Source organism: Dendrobates tinctorius, unplaced genomic scaffold (assembly GCF_039654945.1).
Source record: "Dendrobates tinctorius isolate UK_male_01 unplaced genomic scaffold, ASM3965494v1 ptg000062l, whole genome shotgun sequence".
In the NCBI taxonomy this organism is placed as follows: Eukaryota; Metazoa; Chordata; class Amphibia; order Anura; family Dendrobatidae; genus Dendrobates; species Dendrobates tinctorius.
The window spans coordinates 21,248,313-21,268,991 of record NW_027361730.1 but is presented as its reverse complement, the minus strand read 5'-3'; the positions used below and the strand labels follow the sequence as shown (position 1 = coordinate 21,268,991).

Sequence of the window (20,679 nt, the reverse complement as noted above, 5' to 3'; positions counted from 1 at the left end):
CATTTTTTCACGTTACACCCACAAACTTAAATGTATTTTATTGGGATGTTTTGTGATATGCCAACACAAAGTATCAAGTATTTGTGAAGTGTTAAGGAAATGATGCATGGTTTTCTAAATGTTTAAAACATGTAAATCTGAAAATTGTCACTTTCAAAACATTTTTGCATATTTAAGTAATTGTATGGGTGCACAGACTCTCTTACTCCAATAAAATCTACTGCCACATTTCTGCAAAAAAGAAAGGATCATTTTTAATGGTGAACTAGCCCATATACTGTACATCCATACTACTACTACTTCTATATATTAAAGAGGGTGCTGTGACAGGCTCCCTTTGATACCTTCTCAAAATAGAATGGCGTCCATCAAAAATATTCCCCAGGACATATACAGTGGGGAAAAAAAGTATTTAGTCAGTCAGCAATAGTGCAAGTTCCACCACTTAAAAAGATGAGAGGCGTCTGTAATTTACATCATAGGTAGACCTCAACTATGGGAGACAAACTGAGAAAAAAAAAATCCAGAAAATCATATTGTCTGTTTTTTTTTTCATTTTATTTGCATATTATGGTGGAAAATAAGTATTTGGTCAGAAACAAGCAATCAAGATTTCTGGCTCTCACAGACCTGTAACTTCTTCTTTAAGAGTCTCCTCTTTCCTCCACTCATTACCTGTAGTAATGGCACCTGTTTAAACTTGTTATCAGTATAAAAAGACACCTGTGCACACCCTCAAACAGTCTGACTCCAAACTCCACTATGGTGAAGACCAAAGAGCTGTCAAAGGACACCAGAAACAAAATTGTAGCCCTGCATCAGGCTGGGAAGACTGAATCTGCAATAGCCAACCAGCTTGGAGTGAAAAAATCAACTGTGGGAGCAATAATTAGAAAATGGAAGACATACAAGACCACTGATAATCTCCCTCGATCTGGTGCTCCACGCAAAATCCCACCCCGTGAGGTCAGAATGATCACAAGAACGGTGAGCAAAAATCCCAGAACCACGCGGGGGGACCTAGTGAATGAACTGCAGAGAGCTGGGACCAATGTAACAAGGCCTACCATAAGTAACACACTACGCCACCATGGACTCAGATCCTGCAGTGCCAGACGTGTCCCACTGCTTAAGCCTGTACATGTCCGGGCCCATCTGAAGTTTGCTAGAGAGCATTTGGATGATCCAGAGGAGTTTTGGGAGAATGTCCTATGGTCTGATGAAACCAAACTGGAACTGTTTGGTAGAAACACAACTTGTCGTGTTTGGAGGAAAAAGAATACTGAGTTGCATCCATTAAACACCATACCTACTGTAAAGCATGGTGGTGGAAACATCATGCTTTGGGGCTGTTTCTCTGCAAAGGGGCCAGGACGACTGATCCGGGTACATGAAAGAATGAATGGGGCCATGTATCGTGAGATTTTGAGTGCAAACCTCCTTCCATCAGCAAGGGCATTGAAGATGAAACGTGGCTGGGTCTTTCAACATGACAATGATCCAAAGCACACCGCCAGGGCAACGAAGGAGTGGCTTCGTAAGAAGCATTTCAAGGTCCTGGAGTGGCCTAGCCAGTCTCCAGATCTCAACCCTATAGAAAACCTTTGGAGGGAGTTGAAAGTCCGTGTTGCCAAGCGAAAAGCCAAAAACATCACTGCTCTAGAGGAGATCTGCATGGAGGAATAGGCCAACATACCAACAACAGTGTGTGGCAACCTTGTGAAGACTTACAGAAAACGTTTGACCTCTGTCATTGCCAACAAAGGATATATCACAAAGTATTGAGATGAAATTTTGTTTCTGACCAAATACTTATTTTCCACCATAATATGCAAATAAAATGAAAAAAAAAACAGACAATGTGATTTTCTGGATTTTTTTTTCTCAGTTTGTCTCCCATAGTTGAGGTCTACCTATGATGTAAATTACAGACGCCTCTCATCTTTTTAAGTGGTGGAACTTGCACTATTGCTGACTGACTAAATACTTTTTTTCCCCACTGTATATTGCAGCATATGCAAGAAATTATGAAATGATCACAAATTCTAAGCTTCCACCCCTTCCTGACACTGGACGCAGTGATCAGGTTAAGATGACAGCAGTTTAGCAATTTTTTTCTTTGCCCCACTTCCCTGTGCATCACTGATCATCAACCATACTCAATTTTTGGCCAAACTTTTTTTTTTCCTATTACTTTCATCTCACACCACTTAGGTGTGTGTCTCGTGCTACTTATCAGTATTGGTATCGCTACTTATCAGTTTCCGCACTCAATTTTTGTCTCAAGTTTTTTGTTTTTGTCACTTTTTGTACAGGCTGTGTCCTGGGGTACGATAACAACATTGGAGGAATCGATCTCTCTTATTAAGTCCTCCAGTCTAGAGTTCTATGTGGAAAACAAAAGTGTGGTACAAAAAGCTGGCCGTGTACATCGTACAGATGGCACTGTATAAGACTTACATGCTATCACGATGTGCAGGCCAGACAGGCACATTACTACAGAGTCAGGAGGTAGTGATCAAGGCCCTAATATTTGGAAGTCAGGAAGGGCAAGAGTCCAGTACTGTACCAGGGTAACATTTCCCCGATATGGTCCCTCAAACTGCAAGGAGAGGAAGGTTGCAAAGAAATTGCAAAGTGTGTTATAAACGAGAGGAACAAGGAAGGGCTGCTGACTCCAAAAACCTGACCTGTGCCTAAAGACTGTTTAAAAGTTTACCATACATCCATGGATAACTAAATGTATTTCTGATTTTCTCTAGTTTATTGCACTACTTGATGTACTTTGCACAATTTAGGCTGGTTTCACATTAGCGCTTTTGTGCGCAGCGCATCGGGCGCACCAGTGCGCATGCGCACTGCGCACCTATATTTTACATGATGTGCGCATGGTCTTGCGCATATTTGCGCTTTCGTGCGCATGCGTTTTTTTGTCTTTTGCGCCAGGCGCGTCAGACGCAACATGTTGCATTTTTGGTTCCGCCCTGTCTCGTTAAAACAACGCATGCGCACGGAATGCGCACGGAATGCGCAAAAACACCACATTGGAGCCTATGGGAGCGCAATACTTGCGCATGGTCTTGCGTTTTTATGCGCATGCGTTTTTTACATAAACATGACTGAAATTTGGTCTAGACAGTAAAAAAACAAAATTGAACCAAGGTGATAAAATGGTGTGGGCACTGGGATTCCACAATACTTTAAGGATTGCTCACTAGTGGACACACAGCACAAGCTGCACCAATGTAAGTATGAAAAACCTAATGTCTGGCTGAAATTTCAATACATTTCTATGTACTTATGTCTCTTTTTTTTTTTATTGCAGCATGTCTTCATCTGGTGAAGAATATGTCCCCGGGACAGGGCAAGAGGCAGAAGAAGTGAGTACTATGCTTCCGTATGGATTTGAAAAAATAAACACATGTGATTAATTTTTTTGGTTTAATTTTCAGAGCTCATCCTCCATCACGCCACCACCACCGGAGGAACGGCAGGAGCAGCAAGGCCAAGTGCGGGCGGGTAGACGTGATGTAAGTACAGACGGACTGTTTGTTTTTTTTTTTTTACTTATTTTCTAGTCTGGTTTTTTTTTTTTTTTTTTTTTTTTTTTGTATTTTTTAATTTTATTTTTTTTAAATTTTCATGGTTGTTTTTTTCGATGTTTGTTGTTTTTTTTCCATTTATTTCCATTTAAAACAAATAATTTTTTCATGGATTGTTTATCAATATCTAGGGCTCAAAGTGTGTATGTGTGTGTGTGTGTTTGTGTGTGTGTGTGTGTATGTTTGTTTGTTTGGGTATATGGGCACGGGACTATGGGATGGAGGATATATATGATGGGTATATGGGCATGGGATAGAGGATATGTATGATGGTATATGGGCACGGGACTATGGGATGGCGAACATGTATCATGTGTATATGGGCACAGGCATATGAGATGGCGAATATGTATGATGGGTATATGGGCACAGGACTATGGGATGGAGGATATGTATGATGGAATATGGGCACGGGACTATGGGATGGAGGATATATATGATGGGTATATGGGCATGGGATGGAGGATATGTATGATGGTATATGGGCACGGGACTATGGGATGGCGAATATGTATGATGGGTATATGAGCATGGGACTATGGGATGGAGGATGTGTGATGGGTATATGGGCACTGGACTATGGGATGGAGGATATGTATGATGGAATATGGGCACGGGACTATGGGATGGAGGATAATTTTAAATTTATATAACTAACCACAGTTAGTTACTATGCCCGGGCAGCGCCGGGCTCTTCAGCTAGTTATCGATATTTTTTTTTTTTTAAATCTTTCAAAGATTAATGTTTGTCTTTCTTTTCTAGGCTCCACAGCGGGAGGAGGACCTCGCCCTGGACAACGACGAGCTCATCCGTCTAGTCCAGGAGCGAGTCCCGTTGTGGGACACCCGTCACCAACTGCACTCGGACAACGTGGTGATCCGGCGGCTCTGGAACGAGGTGGCCGCATCGCTGATGGATGGCTGGGACAATGCCTCTCCCCGGGTCCGCAAGGATTTTCGTAAGTATTTAAATGCAGTGTGATGCAGCAGTGATCTTGGCCGGGATCACCCAACTGTGTGTGATGCTATTAACTCCATGGAGTTTCTATCATCACACACAGTTGGATGATCACAGCCTCCAGTGCATAGTCTTACTTTTTTTCTTTTTTTTTTTTTTTCCATCACAGTGAACAAAGTCAGAACCCGTTGGCGCTCGATGAAGGACCGCTTCAACAGGGATATCCGTCAGGAGAATAAGGTTCGCAGTGGTGCTGCGGCAAGGACCGGCACGAAGTACCGATACCATCGTGCCTTGGCATTTTTAAGACCGGTCCTTGCCTCCCGAACGTAAGTATTTTCTAGTTGTATTGTGTTTTATTCTGTGCTTTTCTATTCCACAGGAGTTGGCGATTGTTAATTTATGGTAGTAATTTCTTTCTTTTCTTTTCACAGCACCTGGAGCAGCACCCTGCAACCTGGTCCCGAAGCGGTCCTTCATCAAGCTGCCCCGGACCCCTCCCAGCCATCCATCAGCGAGGAAGCACCTTGCAGGTCTGCACCACAGTCATCTGGAGACCAGGAAGCTGGTCGCTCAGGTGTTCCCCTGTCCCAGGTCTCTGCCACTGGTTTTGCGGGCACTTCCCGCCAGCAGCGGCAGAGGACCTTGGACAGGCCTCTCATGCCCGAGTTCGTTGAATTGAGCTCGGTCTTTCAGAGTAGCCTCAAGGCACTCTCCGATAGACTTGAGAGTGGTTTCCTCCTTTTGGACCAACGCTACAAGTCTATCGAGGGTCGCCTTGAGCGCCTGGAAGTCGACCTCGCCAGACCAGCGCATCATTTTTATACCCAAATAGCTCGGGACACGGCGGAACACCTTACCCCTGACCTCCAGTTGACTGTCATGCAGGCCTGCAACAATGCTTTTATGCAGGCTATGCAGCAGAGTAGGATTATGCAGCAGTCAGTGGTGGCATTTCCACCGGTGCCACCACTGACTCGTTTTACAGCATTACCTACTTCTGCTGCATATCACTGCACAGCCACCACACTTCCAAGCCTCGCCGGACACCAATATACCGCCCCAAGTCCGAGTGCAGCTGGACACTTACCCGCCAACACCATGCCAAGCGCTGCTCCTGCCTGGCCCACCACTGCTGCCGCCACCACCACTGGATGGCCCGTCGTCACCACCCCTGCCTTGAGCGCCGCAACCACCACCACCAGCGGGAGGACCACCCCGGTATGGACCGCCACAGCCACCACGCCTGCATGGACCGCCACCACCACCACCACCACCTCGGAGCAGCATCAGCTGGGGGACCCGCATTCAATATTTACGGCCCCTGCCAGGACATCCACCACCTCCAGCATGCCACAGCTGGAACAAGATCCTGGCAGGCGGTCAACAAGTGCCAGGCGGTCCCCCAGCTCCAGCCAGTCCCCAGCCTCCAGGCGTTCCAGAGGCTCAAGGCAGTCCAGAGGCTCAAGGCGGTCCAGAGGCTCAAGGCGGTCCCCGGGGTCTAGCCAGTCCTCAGGCTCAAGCGAGGACAGCAGGAAGACGACGGGCCACCGTCCTAAAAAAACAAAGAGGAGGACTCTTACCCTCCCTCCTCCCTCACCTCCCACTTCACAACTTTCCTTGCCTCAGCTCCCTTCCCCCACTTCTTTGGTTCCTCCTTCCCCTAGAACCCCTTACTCCACCCAAAGCCGTTCCTCATCCCTCCACACCCCCCAGTTTCCAGCAACTAAAAAATAATTTAAATAAATGTTATATTTTTTTTTCAAAATAATGTTTGGTTATTGTGTCTTTCGCCGCCTGCACACACTGCGCCCTACACTATGGTTTGTTTTTCTTTACTTTATACCGGATGGTCAGCCATCCAACTCTGAAAGGGATACTATATTTCTTTTTTTTTTTTATATATATATATATATATATATATATATATATATATATATATATATATATATATATAAATAAAACAAAAATGAAATATAGTATCCCTTTCAGAGTTGGATGGCTGACCATCCGGTAGAAAGTAAAGAAAGGGAAACCACCAAAAAAAACAAAAAATTTATATATATATATATATAAAAATAAATATATAAATAAATATATATATATAAATATATAAATATATATATATATATATATATATATATTTATATATAAATATATATATATATATATATATATTTATATATAAATATATATATATATATATATATTTATATATATATATATATATATATATATTTATATATATATTATAATATATATATATATATATATATATAATATATATATATATATATATATATATTATAATATATATATATATATATATTATAAAATATATATATATATATTTTATAATATAAAATAATTATATATATATTTTATAATATAAAATAATTATATATATATATTATAATATATATATATATATATATATTATAATATATATATATATATATATTATAATATATATATATATATATATTATAATATATATATATATATATATATTATAATATATATATATATATATATATATTATAATATATATATATATATATATATAATAATATATATATATATATATATATATAATAATATATATATATATATATATAATAATATATATATATATATATATATAATAATATATATATATATATATATATATAATAATATATATATATATATATATATAATAATATATATATATATATATATATATATATATATATAATAATATATATATATATATATATATATATAATAATATATATATATATATATAATAATATATATATATATATATATAATAATATATATATATATATATAATAATATATATATATATATATATAATAATATATATAATAATATATATAATAATATATATATATATATATATATATATATATTATAATATATATATATATATATTATAATATATATATATATATATATTTTTTTTTATGGTGGTTTCCCTTTCTTCAATTTAACCTGGGCAGATGAGTAGTGGAGTTTATTAAGACACAGTACACTGGGTACAGGTATAAAAAACCATGTATTTTATTTTTAACAAACAACAAAACTATTAAACCATTTGATCCTGCCATGCTACACGACCAACATCGGATAAAAAGTAGTCCGCAAATTGGTCCCTCATTTGGGCAACTTCGACTGAGGACCGAAGAGGGTGCTGAGTAAAATCTGGCAAAGGGTTGGCAGCAGGCTCATCCATGTCAAAGTTCGGCCGCTCCTTTGCCATAACAAAATTGTGGAGAACCACGCATGCCTTCACGACCTCATCAACTGTTTCCATTTTGAGATTGATGGCGGTGCTGAGAATTCGCCATCTGGCCACTAGAATGCCAAAGGCGCACTCTACAGTCCTGCGAGCCCTCGTAAGCCTGTAGTTGAAAATTTTCTTGCGGTGGTCCAAGTCACGGCTGGAGTACGGCTTCAGCAGGTTTGGGCACATCTGAAATGCCTCATCCCCAACCACTACAAATGGCAGTGGTGGAGTTTGGGTTTGGGGAAGAGGCCGTGCCAGTGGAAAATTGAAATGGTTGCCGTACAACCTCCAGCCCATATCAGAGTTCTTAAAAGTCTGTGAATCGTTGCCCCGTCCGAATGCCCCTATGTCCACCGCCACAAACCGGCAGTCTGCATCCGCAATGGCCATTAGGACTGTGGAAAAGTACTTCTTGTAGTTGTAGTACTCGGAGCCACTTCTTGCGGGTTTTGTGATGCGGATGTGCTTCCCGTCCACCGCTCCTAGGCAGTTCGGGAAATTGCAGACTGCCCAGAATTTCTCCGATATTTGAAGCCACTTTTCGGCAGTGGGCAATGGCAGAAACTCCGGACACAGAACATCCCACAGAGCCCTGCAGGTGTCGGCAACAATCCCAGATAAAGTTGAGATTCCCAGCCGGTACTGGAAATGCAGGGATGAAAGACTCTCTCCAGTTGCCAGGAACCTGCCAAACATAAAAAGAAAAAATAATTATATTTCTGTCTTGGGTATTACTAAAAACACTGAAAATAAAAAAGTACATGGCCTAACTATTTTGCATGTTTTTTTAATACAACATAGCAAAAAAACATTTTATAAAGGCTTGGGATTAGTACATGCCAGAAGAAAAACCATTATGCAAAAAAGCAATTTCACAAAAATAATGTTAAAAATCAATAGCCAAAAAAAACCTAATTTTTTGGACCAAAAAAAAAAAAAAATAAAAAGCCAAAAAAATTATGCAAACATAACAACATACATACCGTAAGGTGACAAGGAGCCTTTCTTCGGGAGGAATGGCACGCCGGAGCTGAGTGTCCCTTCTCCGGATGTTTCCTTCAACCATACCCAGCAAGTCAAGGAAGCTTTCCTGGGACATCCGTGTATAGTCAGCAAATTTCTCCGGGTTTTCCTGTAGCTCGCTGTACAGCGTGTGATATGCTCCACGGCTTGGCCGGAGTTCGATGATTGGATGTCTCCAAAACCTACGCCGCTGCCGTCTCTGCTGTCTCTCCCTCTCCCTTTCTTGCTGGCAACAAAAGACATACGCCTGAGACAGCGCAATGTCAAGATCCAGCTTGAAGCGGAAATTATCCAGACGCAAGTCCATCTTGACACCGGAAACAGCAGCAAAATCTGATGAATTCAGCAGTACAGGGTCTATAAAACATTCCAATGAAACACGCCCACTGGTGACCCATTGGTGGTCAAAGATTTTGCTATTGTGAAATGTCACACCTAAAAACGCATGCGCATAAAAAACGCAACCGCATGCAAAAACGCATGTAAAACGCAAGTAACACTGCGTTATTTTGACGCATCAGCGTGCGCATGAAGAAAAAAAAACGCACATTTGTTTTGCGTTTTTCTTTGCGTTTTTTATGCGCACGATGCGCTGCGCAAAAAAACGCTAATGTGAAACTAGCCTTACATATGCCAATCATGCTGTTACCTACACAATATACATATGCCACCCTGATGCACCCTGCACAATTTACATATTCCACCAAATTATAAATTCCCGTACCAAGAAACACCAAAATAAAACTATATCTCCATGAACCCCTCTATCAATTCCAAAATGGGGTCACTTTTGGAGGGTTTCTGTTGTTTTGGTGCCTCAGGGGCTTTGCAAATGTGACATGGTACATGCAAAGCATTCCATGAAAGACTGCACTCCAAAACATTGCTCCTTCTTTTTGGGGCTCGGCGGCAAGCCCAAGCAGCAGTTTCTCACCGTATATGAGGTATCTCTGTACTCAGGAGAAATTGCACAGTAAATGTTGGTATGTATTTGCTCCTGTTACCCCTGTGAAAATGAAAATTTGGTGTTAAAGTAACATTTTTGTGGAAAAAATGTAATTTTTCATTTTCATGGGTAATTATTATAATATTCTACAAAGCACCTGTGGATTCAAGGTGCTCACCACAACCATAGATAAATGGTCCCTAAAAAGGTTTTATAAATTTAGTTGGAGAAATTGTTAAACTTTCCAACTTTCTAACCCAAAAATATGTTTAAAAAGTTTTACTGATATAAAGTTATTCATGTGGTTAATTGTATTTATTAACTGTTTTATTTGGTATAACTATCTCGTTTAAGGGCATAAAAATTAAAATTTTGAAAATTGCGCAAATCATATGGACCAAATTTACCAATTACATAAGGTGCAATGTGTCACGGAAAAACAACCTAAAAGTGGACCTGTCAGCAGGATTGTGCACTGTAACCTACACAGTGTCAGGTCGGTGACGTTATACTGAATAAATTGATACCTGGGTGACGAAATCCGTCTTTACTCATCAGTCTGCATGATAAATACCTAATGATAACACCACCTACATGAACCCCGCCTTTGTACACGAGCATAACACAAAACTGAAAATAAAGATTAAAACACAACCACAAGATGGATTTCATCAACACAGGTATTATTTTATTCAGTTTAACGGCGCCGATCTGACACTGTCTGTAGGTTACTGTGCACAATCCTACTGACCGGTTCCCTTTAAAATCACTAGTATATGTTGAAGCGCTCTAAAGTTATTATCACACAAAATGACACTGGTCAGAGTAGAAAAATGTATCCTGGTTCGGAAAGTGAAAACATGCTTCAAGGGAAAAGGGGTTTAAATAAAAAAATAAAAAATTAGACATATTTCATATGACTATATCTGTAAAAGTCCAAGCTATCAACATATAAAATTAATTAAACTAGATAAAAATGAAATTACAGAATTGCGGGTTTTTGTCACCAGACTCACCACACCTACCTTAAAAAAATGCAATAAAAAGTGATTGTATAACGTTTTGTATACCCCAGAATGATATTAATATAAATGTCAGTTCAGCAGAAGCAAATGCCCTCACACAGCTTCATAGGTGGAAAATTAAAATCGTTTTGAGTCTTAGAGAATGGCAGAATAATCCATTCTTTTTTAAACAAATTTCTGATTTTTTTTAACCCCTTAAATTAAAAAACTATGCAAATTTGTTATCCCCGTAATCACACTGACATTGAAAATCATATTATTGCACAATTAACACTGTAAAACAAAGTTAAAAAAAGTCAGAATACCATTTTTTTTCACCATTTCAATGCTCTTAGAATTTGTTTTCCACATTTCGTAACATAGTATGTTACAGTGACAGGTGTCATTCAAAACTACTTGTCTGGAAAAAACAATCACTCAGACAGTTTTGTTGATTGAAAAAATTTAAAAGTTATGGCTGTGAGAAGGAGGTGGAGAGAAATGAAAGTGCAAAAACAAATTGATAGTGGCTGGAATGGGTTAAAGGAAACTATAATGTATGATCTGTGATAAAAGTCTGTGTAGTGCCATCTAGTGTTTGCGAATTATATCTCATGATATGAGATACAATGTTTAGATTCTTAGGATCCTGTTAAGGTATGAGCACATAGAGTATTTTTGAGGATAAGTGGAATCCGCACATGTCTACTTTACATCAGCACAATTTTGGAACCAAATTTTTTTTTGTTAGGAAGTTATAAGGGTCAAGAGTTGAACGGCGATTTCTCATTTTTACAACACCATTTTTTTTAGGGACCACAACACATTTGAAGTCACTTTGAGGTGTCTATATGATAGAAAATACCCAAAAGTGATATCATTCTAAAAACTGCACCCCTCAAGGGGCTTATAACCACATTCAAGAAGTTTATTAATCCTTCAGGTGTTTGACAGGAATTTGTGGAATGTTTAAAAAATATGAACATTTAACTGTTTTTCACAAAAAATTTACTTCAGATCCCAATTTTTTTTATTTTACCAAGGGTAACAGGAGAAATTCGACCATAAAAGTTGTTGTGCAATTTGTCCTGAGTACAATGATAATTAATACATGGGGGTAAACCACTGTTTGGGCGCATGGCAGAGCTCGGAAGGGAAGGAGTGCCCTTGGACTTTTTCAACGCAAAATTGGCTGGAATTGAGATCGGGCAGCATGTCGCATTTGGAGAAGCCCTGATGTGCCTAAACAGTGGAAACCCCCACAAGTAACACCATTTTGGAAACTAGACCCACCCAAAGGAACTTATCTAGATGTGTGGTGAGCACTTTGAGCCCCCAAGTGCTTCACAGAAGTTTATAGCAAAGAGCCGTAAAAATAAAAAAACATATTTTTTCCACAAAATGATCTTTTCACCCCAATTTTTTATTTTACCAAGGATAACAGGAGAAATTGGGCCCCAAAAGTTGTTGTGCAATTTCTCTTGAGTACGCCATTACCCCATATGTAGGGGAATACTTATTTTGAGGCACAGTGCAAAGCTCAGAAGGGAAGAGGCGCCATATTGGAGTCCAGATTTAGCTGGAATGGTTTGTGGGTGTCATGTCACATTGGCAGAGCACCTGAGGTGCCAAAACAACAGAAACCCCCTATATGTGAACTCATTTTAAAAACTACACTCCCCAATGAATTCATCTAGGGGTGCGGTGATCATATTAACACCACATGTGCCTCACAGAATTTTATACCACTGAGCGGAGAAGAAAGAATAAATTACATTTTTACCACTAAAATGTTGTTTTATCCCCAATTTTTTAATTTTTCTAAGGGCTAATAGGATTTTTTTTTACTACAAACTGAGGTCTATTTTTTCTGAGTGTGCCAATACCCTACATGTAATCGGGAAAAATTTTTCAGGCACAGTGCAAAGCTCAGAAGACAAGGAGCACATTTTATTGTTATGGTTCGCAGGTGCCATGACCAACTGGGAGACCCCATGAGGTGCCAGAATAGCAGAACCCCCCATAAGTGACCCCATTTAACGAACCACACTTCTTAATGAATTCATGAATTCATCTAGGGATGCAGTGATCATATTGACGCCATGGGTGTGTCACAGAATTTTATACCACTGGGCAGTGAAGACAAAGTAACTACATTTTTACCACCAAAATTTTGTTTTAGCCAAAGATTTTACCTTTTCACACAAGAAGTGGGTAAAAATGGCACCAAAATTTGTCTCACAATTTCTATTGAACGTGGCAATACCCCATATGTGGCTGTACAGTACTACTTAGCTATACGGAGAAACTCGGGAGGAGCGGAGCTCCATTTGCCTATTCAAGTGAATGGGTCTGTGCACGTGTCAGAGTGTTTCCACAGATCATGTGTCCATGGACAAAACACACTGACATGTCCGTTTTTTAATGTCAGGATGGGCCACAAGACGTCCCACACATGTGCCTATGCATAGCACACATGAATGTCCTCTATGTGACACACATCGGCACTGGGGAAGTGTCACGTTGCCGTCGGACTGGGGAGCTGGTGTTCCTGCCTCGGCCACTGGGAGGCGCCGGACTGTCACATCGCCTTTGTACTCGGGGGCTGGTGTTCCTGCATCGGCCACTGGGAGGCGCCGGAATCCTTCGACTGGTGGTGCTGGCGATAAGAGGGCTATGTCCTCATGTGGTCCGGCTCCTTTGACGCATGCCTCTGTTGTTGGGCATCACCATGTTTCACCTGTGGGTGATGGTGGTGACAGAGAATGAGTCCCTGTGCAGGCGTCTGGTGTGCGCAGACTTCACTCTTCTGTCAGAGGTAAAGGAGTTGGTGCATCGCCATCTGGCCTGGTTCTGGGGGCGGTCCAGATTAGGTCATCAGGCTGTGAGCCTGAGAGGAATAGCCTTATCCTTCAAATACTTTGGAGCCTGTCCTGCAGGCCCCCAGATATAGTCTTGGCTTCCCCAGTGCGCTAGTGTTTAAATTGCTATTTTTGACTCTGACATTAGCCTGGATTTCTGATCCTTCTACAGCTTGCCGATATTGTACCTCTGCTGCTCTCCTGTTTTTTTGACTCTGACCTTAGCCTGGATTTCTGACCCTTCTACAGCCTGCCGATTTTGTATCTCTGCTGCTCTCCCGGTTTTTTGACTCTGTACTTGGCCTGGATTTTCGACCCTTCTTCAGCCTACCAATTTTGTACCTCTGTTGCCCGCCCGGTTTTGACTTGGACTCCTGACTATGCTTTCGGTCCTGCTTTTTAATCCCTTTCTGGCGACCATCCTGCTCCGGTCCGCTGCTCTCAGGCAGCTACCTCTTGGGCTCCACTGTAATTCCAGTTCCCAGTATGGGGTAAAGGGTCTCAGGGTTTCTCGGGGTGCTGTCTTACTTGCAGCTCAGACTCCCACCAGACGGACATCACAGGAAGAAGCGTTACAGTAAGTGCTGTTCCCCCGCGCCGGGTGCTGAACACAGCTCTCATCATTCTCCCCTGCTCTGCCAGTGATCGGCATGAGCAGGGGAGAATGATGAACGTTACATTTAAGTGATCAAAGAGACAGCAGGCGGCGACTGATGGGACTATTACTCCCATCAACCTACCCCTGCTGCTGCTCCTGCTAATAACTGGCAACGAGAGCAGCTGATGGGGTATTCATCAGCCGCCGCCTGCACTATAAATAAATAAATAAATGAAAAAAACAGCGTGGGTTCCCCTGTATTTTGTATAACCAGCCAGGCAAAACTCACAGCTGGAGGCTGCAACCCTCAGCTGTCAGCTTCAACAAGGTTGGTTATCAAGAATAGATTGGTCCCCACGCTGTTTTTTCTTATTATTTAAAGCTAGTTTCACACTAGCGTATTTTACATGCAGCGCACGGCGCCACTAAGCCCTGCCCCCTGCCCGCTCCATGCCCGCTCCGTCCGGTCATCTCCTCCTACTATCGCACACGGCCGCATGCGATCTGCACACCCTATCTTTAGCATAGGGTGCGCAGACCGTGCGCTGGCCATGCGCTAGTAGGATTTTCCTTCCTTCAAAAGTGCACAGCGCACGCAAAAATCCTACTAGCGCATGGTCTGCGCACCCTATGCTAAAAATAGGGTGCGCAGATCGCAAGCAGCCGTGTGCGATAGTAGGAGGAGATGACCGGATGGGGCGGGCATGGAGCGGGCAGGGGGCGGGGCTTAGCGGCGCCGTGCGCTGCATGTAAAATACGCTAGTGTGAAACTAGCCTTAGTAATCATTTTTGACAACCAGCCTGACTAAAGCTCACAGCTGGGGGCTAATATTCCCAGGCTGGTAAGGGGCCATGGATATTGACCCCCCAGCCTAAAAATAGCAGCCCACAGCCACCCAGAAAAGGCACATCTATTAGATGCACCAGTTCTGGTGCTTTGCCAGGCTGTTCCCACTTGCCCTGTAGTGGTGGCAAGTGGGGTTCATATTTGTGGGATTGATGTTACCTTTGTATTTTCAGGTGACATCAAGCTCATGGGTTAGTAATGGAGAAGCATCTATAAGACATTACTAATCCTATAGTTACATGGTAATTAAAAACACAGCCAGAATAAAGTCTTTTAATAGAAACTAGATGGTGGCCCGATTCTAACGTATCGAGTATTCTAGAATATTTCTGTAGTTTATTTATGAAGATTTTAGAACAATGCAATGAATATACAGGATTTTACAGGTAAAATATATACATTATCATTAAATGTTATTGCTCATAGAACTTAATACGACTGAATGAAATTATTAAACAGATTATCAAAATATATAAACCATTACATGAATATCTCAGGGTTAAATTCCACACCAATATTGCTGATTGGTTGTTGGGCGCAACCAATCAGAAAAGTGTGGTTTAAATCCCACGGCAATTCACGGGCAGACTGCACCTGTCGCTGATTGGTCGCGCCCAATCAGGCTAGTGCCGGTCATCTCCTGGCTGCATCGCCGCTGACCTCCATGCAGCAGTAGACGACCCATGGCAAGCGCCGCAGATCTCCCGATGGTAGGGGTGGCGTGCGTCGTTTGAATTCCACGCCAATTCGCGACCAGACTGCGCCTGTCGCTGATTAGTTGCCAACCAGCGACAAGGGATTTCTGTTACAAACAGACAGACACACAGAATTAGATGATTATATAGTAAATAAAACAAAGCACAGTTTTACTTTTTTATTTAAAAATAACAAACACAGTTATACTCACCTAACGCCTATTCCACTGAAGTCCTCGTTCTCCTGAAATAAAACAAAAATAAAAAAATAACAATTTACCATACTTGTCTGTCGTTCAGTCAACCTGGACAGTGCAAAGATGTGACCGTCTAGGATGAGAACCGCTGATGAATGAGCTGCTGGGAACGCAGCGTCAGTGACATGCAGTGACAGCTGTTTATCAAAAATGGGGGGACCCCACACCATTTTTTAAAAAATTATTTATTTAAATAATTAAGAAAAACAGCATGGGGTCCCCTCTATTCTTGATAACCATCCTTTGTTGAAGCTGACTGCTGAGGGTTGCAGCCCCCAGCTGTGAGTTTTGCCTGGCTGGTTATAGAAAATATTTGGGAAGCCACGCCGTTTTTTTCATTTATTTATGTGTTTATAGCGCAGGCGGCGGCTGATGAATACCCCTATCAGCTGCTCTTGCTATCACTCTTATTAGCAGCAACAGGGGTAGGCTGATGGGAATATTGGTCCCATCAGCTGCCGCCTGCTGTATTTTTTATCACTTAATTATAAATCTCATCATTCTCCCCTGCTCGCGCTGATCGCTGGCAGAGCAGGGGAAAATGATGAGAGATATGTTCAGCACCCGGTGCCAGGGAGCAACGCTTAAGGTAACTCTTCTTCCCTGGCGCCCATCCGTGTGGTACTGATGTGGCACACGCATGCCACATGTATGCTGCAAGTATTACAGACACGGACACTGACATCTCCGTCATGTGAGGTCTTGTTTTTGCAGGACAAGTTGACATTTTTATTGGTACCATTTTCGGGCACATGACATTTTTTGATCGGCTTCTATTCTGATTTTTGGGAGGCAGAATGAACGAAAACCAGCAGTACATGAATTTTCTTTTTTGGGGGGTTTGGTTTATACCTTTCCGTATGTGGTAAAGTTGATAAAGCAGTTTTATTCTTCGGGTCAGTACGATTACAGCTATTATGTCGGATTTTATGTTTTGGTGCTTTTATACAATAAAAACAATTTTATAGAAAAAAATAATAATTTTTGCATCACTTTATTCTGAGAGCTAGAACTTTTTCATTTTTCTGCTGATGGAGCTGTATGGTGGCTTGATTTTTTTGTGGGACAAGATGACATTTTCAGTGGTTCCATGTTTATTTATATCCGTCTTTTTGATCGCGTGTTATTCCACTTTTTGTTTTGTTAATATAATGATAAAGCATTGTGTTTTGCCTTTTTTTTTAAATTTTTTATGGTGTTCACTAATGGGGTTTACTAGTGGGACAATTTTTATAGGTCGGGTCGTTGTGGACGTGGCGATACTAAATATGTGTACTTTTATTGTTCAGATTTTTTTCCCTTAAAATATTTATTTAGTGATAGAATATATATTGATTTTTTTTATTTTTTAAATTTTTTTTAATATTTTTACTATTTTTTTACATTTTTTTTAAACTTTTTCCTGGGAAGGAACAACCACGGGAAGGGCAGTCTCCAATAAAGGAAACCACCTATGCCAAAATATGGTATCCATCCACAGATAGCTGCCTTTCCCGTGGTTGTTCCTTCCCAGGGAAAGACCTGGCTAGTCATTGCTTGCGTTGAGAAACATGTGATGGTGTCTCCGCGGCTTGTGTTTTGCATGTTTTACATATTTCCCATAAGGAATGGGGGCATTGCTCTAGAATCACTGCGTAGAGAAACATGTGATGGTGTCTCCGCAGTGTTGGATGTTGATCTCCATGAGTTCATTCATCCTCATTTTTCACAGTCTTCTACTAGGCATTGCTCCTACTGGCCAGTTTCTTACTCCACACTGATGAGGGGCAATACCCCAAAACAGCTGTCTGTGGATGGATACCATGTTTTGGCATAGGTGGTTTCCTTCATTGGAGACTGCCCTTCCCGTGGTTGTTCCTTCCCGGGGAAAGACCTGGCTAGTCATTGCTTGCGTTGAGAAACATGTGATGGTGTCTCCGTGGCTTGTGTTTAGCTGTCAGAATCAGTCTGACAGTCGGCGGCGATTGCCCGCACACCCTCCGTGTGCGCTGGTGATCGCGATGACATAATGATCTGTACCTGGTCAGATAGGCCCAGGTCACATGGATGTATCATTACATCAGATGTCAGAAAGGGGTTAATAGCGGCAAGCTTCTCCCCATCCGCTGCCCTGCATTGACAGGTCTCGATCCCCGCCGGCTTTTAAACTATGTTTCTCTTTAAAACGCTGCAGCGTTTCAGAGTCCAACATACCTGTCTGAGTTCATACAGCGAGTGACTGATACAGTGGGGCAAAAAAGTATTTAGTCAGTCAGCAATAGTGCAAGTTCCACCACTTAAAAAGATGAGAGGCGTCTGTAATTTACATCATAGGTAGACCTCAACTATGGGAGACAAACTGAGAAAAAAAAAATCCAGAAAATCACATTGTCTGTTTTTTTTTCATTTTATTTGCATATTATGGTGGAAAATAAGTATTTGGTCAGAAACAAGCAATCAAGATTTCTGGCTCTCACAGACCTGTAACTTCTTCTTTAAGAGTCTCCTCTTTCCTCCACTCATTACCTGTAGTAATGGCACCTGTTTAAACGTGTTATCAGTATAAAAAGACACCTGTGCACACCCTCAAACAGTCTGACTCCAAACTCCACTATGGTGAAGACCAAAGAGCTGTCAAAGGACACCAGAAACAAAATTGTAGCCCTGCACCAGGCTGGGAAGACTGAATCTGCAATAGCCAACCAGCTTGGAGTGAAGAAATCAACTGTGGGAGCAATAATTAGAAAATGGAAGACATACAAGACCACTGATAATCTCCCTCGATCTGGTGCTCCACGCAAAATCCCACCCCGTGGGGTCAGAATGATCACAAGAATGGTGAGCAAAAATCCCAGAACCACGCGGGGGGACCTAGTGAATGAACTGCAGAGAGCTGGGACCAATGTAACAAGGCCTACCATAAGTAACACACTACGCCACCATGGACTCAGATCCTGCAGTGCCAGACGTGTCCCACTGCTTAAGCCTGTACATGTCCGGGCCCGTCTGAAGTTTGCTAGAGAGCATTTGGATGATCCAGAGGAGTTTTGGGAGAATGTCCTATGGTCTGATGAAACCAAACTGGAACTGTTTGGTAGAAACACAACTTGTCGTGTTTGGAGGAAAAAGAATACTGAGTTGCATCCATCAAACACCATACCTACTGTAAAGCATGGTGGTGGAAACATCATGCTTTGGGGCTGTTTCTCTGCAAAGGGGCCAGGACGACTGATCTGGGTACATGAAAGAATGAATGGGGCCATGTATCGTGAGATTTTGAGTGCAAACCTCCTTCCATCAGCAAGGGCATTGAATATGAAACGTGGCTGGGTCTTTCAACATGACAATGATCCAAAGCACACCGCCAGGGCAACGAAGGAGTGGCTTCGTAAGAAGCATTTCAAGGTCCTGGAGTGGCCTAGCCAGTCTCCAGATCTCAAACCTATAGAAAACCTTTGGAGGGAGTTGAAAGTCCGTGTTGCCAAGCGAAAAGCCAAAAACATCACTGCTCTAGAGGAGATCTGCATGGAGGAATGGGCCAACATACCAACAACAGTGTGTGGCAACCTTGTGAAGACTTACAGAAAACGTTTGACCTCTGTCATTGCCAACAAAGAATATATCACAAAGTATTGAGATGAAATTTTGTTTCTGACCAAATACTTATTTTCCACCATAATATGCAAATAAAATGAAAAAAAAACAGACAATGTGATTTTCTGGATTTTTTTTTCTCAGTTTGTCTCCCATAGTTGAGGTCTACCTATGATGTAAATTACAGATGCCTCTCATCTTTTTAAGTGGTGGAACTTGCACTATTGCTGACTGACTAAATACTTTTTTGCCCCACTGTATATGATGCCCAAGGATTGGACACTTTGGAAAAAACCTGATAATTGCCATAGTCCACCTAAACCACCACCATTTATGTATAGCAACCATTACTTGCATTCTAACAAACCCCTTCTTGTGGCTAAGCAATTGCTGAATAAAATTAGCTTTGAAGATGTGCTCATGCTATGCAAATTAGTGATTCACTAGTCAGGAAGGCAAGCATTACCCCGGACAAATCGTTTCTGCAATAATGTGGGCGTGACCTATATGATTTGCAAGAGCGATGTCTCCGACAACTCTTTGCGAACATAGCACATGAGCACCTTGTTCTTACTAACTAGGAATTCACAATGAAGCTGGGAGTTCCCGGTGTAACAGGCCATAATATATCCCGAGTCCATACTATACCTGGGGTTAAAGTGGTCTAGACTTGATTATACTCCAGGTATATTATGGTCTAGGCCAATGTATACTCTGGGGTATAAATTGGCCTAAGCCGATTCATACACCCTCATACAAGATTGTACGCCCCTTCAGCAGCGTTGAATGATATACACAAGCATTACTTACGTTTTCAACATGTTTTTAAGGATTCAGATTTGTCAGGTAAGTTATGTGACAAGATAACTGACTGAAATCTTAAAGTTCTAAATACATAGACTTTTATTACTTGAAACAGAAAAAAACCTCAATCAGTAAAAATATTAGATGTCCACAAAGATATAATGAGGTAAAGAATTCTACTGCACTTCTCAGTAGTTACACATTAAAAGCAGCTGTGTG

General features: G+C 41.3%; 1 protein-coding gene and 1 long non-coding RNA gene across 2 annotated transcripts in view; one reads left to right on the top strand and one right to left on the bottom strand.

Annotated features, from left to right (window-relative positions):
* The window catches only part of LOC141093142 (uncharacterized), a 185,574-nt gene that overhangs the window by 14,829 nt on the left and 150,066 nt on the right, over nt 1–20,679 (bottom strand). The window lies entirely within an intron of this gene.
* The window catches only part of LOC141093141 (stimulated by retinoic acid gene 6 protein-like), a 196,020-nt gene that overhangs the window by 109,837 nt on the left and 65,504 nt on the right, over nt 1–20,679 (top strand). The window lies entirely within an intron of this gene.